General features: G+C 44.7%; 1 long non-coding RNA gene across 1 annotated transcript in view; it reads left to right on the plus strand.

Annotated features, from left to right (window-relative positions):
• LOC125756912 (uncharacterized) overlaps positions 1 to 3,908 on the plus strand; it is a 318,174-nt gene extending 314,266 nt beyond the window's left edge. Inside the window, exons 2-5 of the long non-coding RNA XR_007414872.1 lie at positions 3,443 to 3,519; positions 3,591 to 3,660; positions 3,725 to 3,779; positions 3,876 to 3,908. This is a non-coding gene — a long non-coding RNA (uncharacterized LOC125756912). The remainder of the gene's footprint in view (positions 1 to 3,442; positions 3,520 to 3,590; positions 3,661 to 3,724; positions 3,780 to 3,875) is intronic.
• The last annotated feature ends 2,092 nt before the right edge of the window (positions 3,909 to 6,000 follow it).

Consider the following 6,000-nt stretch of genomic DNA (forward strand, 5'->3'; position numbering starts at 1 on the left):
AATATGATGCATGGAAATGCATGAGAAACATTCCGCTGATTTGTCTAATCTTCTTACTCATACGTATAAAAGAATCGCATATAATGGAGCATTTGCGGCGGGTAACGCGCAACGCACACTGCTGTTCTGTTGGATCAATGTTAATAAAATGTTCGCTAGTTCCGTTATTTCACAGAATAATAATTATCCATAGGAGCAACACGTGCTTAAAACTGGACGCTGTAGCTTTATATTTCTATGATTCTATGGACGCTGTAGCTTTATATTTCAAGACGCATTAGACAAATGTATAGCTAGTGCCTCGCGGTAATCTGCCGTCGACGGTGCCTCGCATGAAAAACGAAAAAAAGTAATAAAATTACATTGCTAATAGTAGACGCTTCACGTGCCGTTGACGATGTGTGTGGCTGACTGTCTGCGCAACGTGAGCGTACAGTACGTTTCTACACATATGAGAGCTTAATTATCAAGTCCCTTGCCGACGCACCACATGGGACCAGGTGCACTGCTCGACACCGTTAGATTGATTTATATATTTGTCCAGCCTTACACCGGCTGTATAGAGTGATGAGGATTTGTCAGCAGAGCTCATCAATCTAACGCCGTTGTTATCGAAAGCAGAGCAAAATAACGCGACGTGGTGAAAAGTATTCGTCGCTGATCGAGTGACAAGTTGAACACCGGTCAATTTTACTTTGAAATTCAACATTTAGGTTTCGAGCTAACAAGCGCGAGCGCGTTCGGGCAGTATGTTGAGGAATAAGTCATGTAGTGCAGCTACAAACGCGATGACGTCCTTTGGTCAAACAAGGAAAACAGCAATGACCGTCGTATAAGGGAAACTTCCGGCTAAGGAATAACATCGAGTTTTGCTCTGAACTGACTGAAGTTAAGCTATTATTCGGATGCTGACTAGACATGCGATGGCCATAATGATGAGCGCATGCGTTGACTCAATAGGGAAGTTGGAATTCGTCGGCGTTGTGAAGAATTATTCGTTTGGAGACATATTGTTAAAATATTTTTATAACCTTGAGAAATCGCAAGATTTGAACACTCTGGAGATCAATGTATTTGCCACCAGGAAGTACATAACGGATAAGAAAGTGCAATCACACGAATTTATCTTTAATGTGGCTTTACAGTGGTCCATTGGGCTGCGGTATAGAATTGACTGAAATAGTTCGCAAATGGCACGTTGATTGTAACCGACCACGTATATTACACCATCTATTAGTAATAAAGGTTATTGAAAATGAATTAATTCAATCTTTCTCCCATCGGAAAGGTTTTGGCTGCTTTATAGCGAGCCCCCCAAAATATTAATTTCGTCACACGAAACGTGCGAAATAGACATCTCGCGGACTATACAACCTTGCTGGAAAACTTCAGCTGCGTGTTTCAGGGGCGCGAAAGCTCTAACTGATTATATGAAAAGCTGAATTGCCAAGTGATCTTAAAATCTGGCGTTCTTGCAGCTTATTAAATGTCCATCTGTCTAAGAATGATGTCGCATTTGCAGTCCTGCTCCAATCAATAACCCCAGCACTAAAGTTATGTTTGCTGTGCCTCAGCATTCCCGAATCCAGCCGAATATTTCTGATGTGCACGTTAAGTATTTGACTAGGAAAAGGTACAATTACGGAGTTGGTTAGGGGCGGAATTTAAATGTCGAAGTTTTTCGCCTGTTTCGCAAGAAACTTCGCAACCTTTAGCGATCGGGCCGCCGAGAATCCTCCGCCGCATTGTCATGAGTACCGATCAAGCCCTACCTCTTATGATGAAGCACTTATATGCTCAATGTACAGTGGTACGACATGAGTGCTTTTCAAGTGTACTGAGCGTTTACGGTTTCTGCTTGAAGCTCAAGAAAACGTACCGCCTTTGCATGCATTAGATGCAAAGCACTTGAGTTGAACAACAGCAATAAATGGGAACAAATGCGAGTGCCGAGCAGAAATTTAATTTTGATCGTGATACTATAGCGCGCTAGGCTCTATTAAAATATCTACAATTTTGAACTGTCCACCGAAAATTATCATCCCCGCCTCCGCCTTGTCTATGAGCTCAAGTGGAACAGTTCGGCACTTCTGGAACGCTAGCACGGTGCTCACGCTTTAGCACTGTCGTGAATATAAATATATGATTGATCTGATCGAGCCGCATGACAAAGGGAGGACATCAGATATAATGGTTACATATAGAAGTGTGCGAAGATTGAACATTTGGAATATCGAATCGAATATCGTCATACTTGATTCGGTCTTCGGGAATAGCCCATATGCGTTAATACGAATATTTCAAAATATCATCTATGCCCAAATAAACACGAAATTAGCGTAAAAATACGATAATTTCTACGGTCATAAGCTATACGTCGCTTGCAGAGCCAGAATTCGATACTCCGCACACACTGAAGAGTTTTAAAATTTCTAATGGGCGTCCGGAGGGGGGTGCAAGGGGGGGCAGCTGCCCCCCTTGGAATTTTGGATAATAATTTTCTGTGCAGTAGCAGTAAGCTACACAGCTTGATTAGCACACTCCAGTCCCGCATATCCGCGTGAAACATCATTCAGGATTACCAGCCAACTTTGCACGTTACGTACTACTATGGACTAATCTTGCCGGTCATGTCACGGCAATGAAACAAAAGCTACCTATGCTGTATGCCCCCTCCTCCTCCCCTACCCTCTGCTGATGCACCCCCCCTGGAAAAAGTTCTGCGGACACCCTTACTACTTGATGCTCAGTTTATGGTTTTCATGTTAATTTGTTTTGTTAATTTGTTTTGTTAATTTGTTTTGTTAATTTGATATTTTGTGTTAACAGCGAAAACGGTTCAATTCAAATTCGATCCGCTTCTTGCACGCATTAGCGCTGCCCTAAAATGTTCAGGCATGTTCTTCAGTTGAAATTTCCCGCTCCTTTTTTTTCTCACCCGAAAGAGCTGATATAAGCAACACGTGCGTTCCTCCGAAAAAAAAAAAAGTGGTGAGATCTCTCTCCCAGAAAGAATGACAAGGCCTGAAAGGAGGAACGGTATGTGCCGGTCTCCGTCGTGTTAAGAGGGAGGCGGGGCGTGCAGCGGGGCTACCATAGCGGGGCGCCGGACCCCGCACCTCTCGCGTTTTCTTTTTTTTCTTTGTCACAGCGCTGGGGGGGGGGGGGGGGGGGGCGGGAGCAAGCTCCATGCGTCAGTTCCCGCCAAATTGTAGCTCTTTCGAGCGAGGAGGTGCTGAAACACTGCACAGAGACGGGCAAGCACTCAGAGGCATTTCGTTTGCCTTGATCCTGGAGGCGGCCTTCTCCCATTGCCGAGGATTTGAAGCGAACTCGTAAGTGGCATTTTATTTCCTCGCTGTATCGCATGGTGAGTTTTGTCTAGCGACAAAATCAAATTTTATTTGCACAATTGATGCGTCAATCTGGTCGTCTCTTCTAGCTGGCAGATCAGAAATGTTCAGGCGAACGGCGGTTATATTTGTCCGTGGACCCAAGACTTCGTTGACGGGCAAATATGTCAGATTTTCTTGTTTTTTATTTGTGGCATCTTATTGTAAGACCGTGACATATCTTGCCGTTTTCTCTAGGGAACCCTGCAACAAGGACTGTAGTGTGAATAGCGTGCTGCGCTGCTCTCGCCAACTGAAAAGAACTCTGGTAAGATGCATGCTTGGTTACGAAAGTCTCACGCAATCGCTTTTCACATTGAATTTGGTCGCAGGTGTGCTGTAAATGCCGACTGCACAATATGTGACTGGCCCGCGGCTGCTTTGAAGGTAAGATTGTGTTCTCATTATTCTATTTATTGTACCATTTGTTTTCCAGTGACATAGCCAACAACGAAATCCATCCTCTCTCCACATATTATCTAGTCTGTGCGCTGTGGAGCTTGAAGCACTTCTCGGAATTTCAGCACACTCGCATTTATTGTAAGTGCAGTGTTTTTCTTATTTGTGCAGCGACAAAATTATTTTGTTTAGTTGTGTGAATAGAGTTTCTAGACGCGACATGTCTGTGCAACTGCAACTGGTCAAGTAAATAGTCTACCTTTCCCTCAGTATTATTCATTATTGTTTCTTTCAGTTTATCCCGCCCGAAGAAAAATTCAAGTCTAACATCTCGACGGTAAAACGTCGCATCTGCGCACAGGGCCAAGAGCACGAGAAGTGGCCGAAAGAAGGGAGCCGATCCAACAGGAATGCCGTCCGTCTTTATATTTATATATGTCAGCGTTATCATGCCGTGATCACATGGACTGTACGGTTGCGTTGCACAAGGGCTGATGCAAACGCTCCGTGCGAACAATGTTGCATGGAAAATTAGTGCATCTATACAATTGCAAAATAAAGATCTAAAGAGAGAAAACTTATATTCACGTCTTTCTTTTATTGCGTGTTACGTATTAACACGTTAACAAGTGCAGACCCTTAGAGGCGTTTAATTCCGTCTTACATGTGCACTCTGCCCGTAATTAATTCAGATAGAGTTAAACGCCTCTATAAACTGCCCGTTCACATTAAATACGACACGCATCAACACACCAGAAAAACAATTGATGCGTTTTGTTAGAACACGCACAAAAAATAAGAAAAAAAAAGCAGAGCAATACTAGCGAGAAACGTCCGCAACCGACCCACGGCCGTCGGTAAATCGACGCTTATGTAAGGTCGGGCATTAGTCAACCCGCGAGCGGCATGCACTCGGCCTCGTCGGCCACGGTGGACGGGCCTACATTGGGTGCCGACGCAGGCCCACATGAGGCCAATGTCAATCCCCGAGACCGGCCCTACATCGGGTGCCAAGGTTGGGCCAACGACAGTGCAGTTGGCCAGCGACGTCAGGCCGACATTTTGCCAAGGATAAAATGTTGCTTGGGTATATGTGGGCCTTTTCTGTCCCTGTCTTTCGCGCTGCTCCCTTAAGTTATGTTGAACCAACTAGCCAACAAGTTCACTCTTCAAGGTATCAGTGGTGTTCCGACGTAAGCGCCTGGTATAACTCAGTGCGCTCCAGAATGAGGGATTTGCCTTGCTAAGCTTCACCGCTGCACAGTGGCGTTATGCGAAGAAAACTAAACGTCACGCGCTGTGAAGCTCTAGCCCTTCGTGGCCGAGAAGGGTTCGCTGCCGCAAAGTGGTTAATAAAACATTTACGGCTTCGAAGCAACTTAAAGGAATCAGTCATCTCATGGGACTGTCCGAGACGTGTGAATATTAAAGCTTACAGGTGTATTTATTATTTGACCTGAAATGTAGCAGCTGGCGTTTGAAGTAGACATCCGTAGTGGCGCCTCGTCGCAATTGTGCAGCAATTGTGCGATCACGCTTCAGACCACCTGATTCATTGGTGTCTTGTAATAATCTCTGTTGGCATAATTAAGTTTCTCCATGACACTATTCCAAGCTATTCCAAGAAGTGGCTTGATCTGTTCTCTAATGTAAAGATTTGCTGCTAATTCGTTTGCCAGGTAGAAGAATTGAAGAAACCTTTGCTATGCACTTGCGCATTTATTAGACGTTTGGGTGCTCGTACGGTGACTGGAGATTGCGTGGGAGCCTTTTTTGTATTAAAGAAGACAAAGCATCAGGTAACGTATGTGGCCGTTACGATTTTTCTGCTGGTGGGCTTCGCTGCACAGCAAATCGTCGATGCACAGTACATGCTTTGTGGCATAACACAGCTGCAATGCCATAAAGCTGACTATAGTGAATCTGTCATCTTGTAGCGCGTATATATAATGTAAATTGTAATATATAGTGCGTTGAATCCAAGGGACAGTGCAAGCATGGCGTAAACAAGCAGGGTACGAGTCAAAACATGGGCGGCGTGCGCAGCACAGATTTCTTTGCGCTCCACAATGAAGGAATTGCTTTGTATGTTTTACCGCTACACAGGAGTGTCATGCGGCGAAAACGAAATGCCACGCTGTGAAGCTGGCTACCTGTGGCTGCAATTAGTTGCCGGAAAGATGTATCGCCATGTTGCTTCAGTGGCGCA

Source organism: Rhipicephalus sanguineus, chromosome 1 (assembly GCF_013339695.2).
Source record: "Rhipicephalus sanguineus isolate Rsan-2018 chromosome 1, BIME_Rsan_1.4, whole genome shotgun sequence".
Taxonomy (NCBI): domain Eukaryota; kingdom Metazoa; phylum Arthropoda; class Arachnida; order Ixodida; family Ixodidae; genus Rhipicephalus; species Rhipicephalus sanguineus.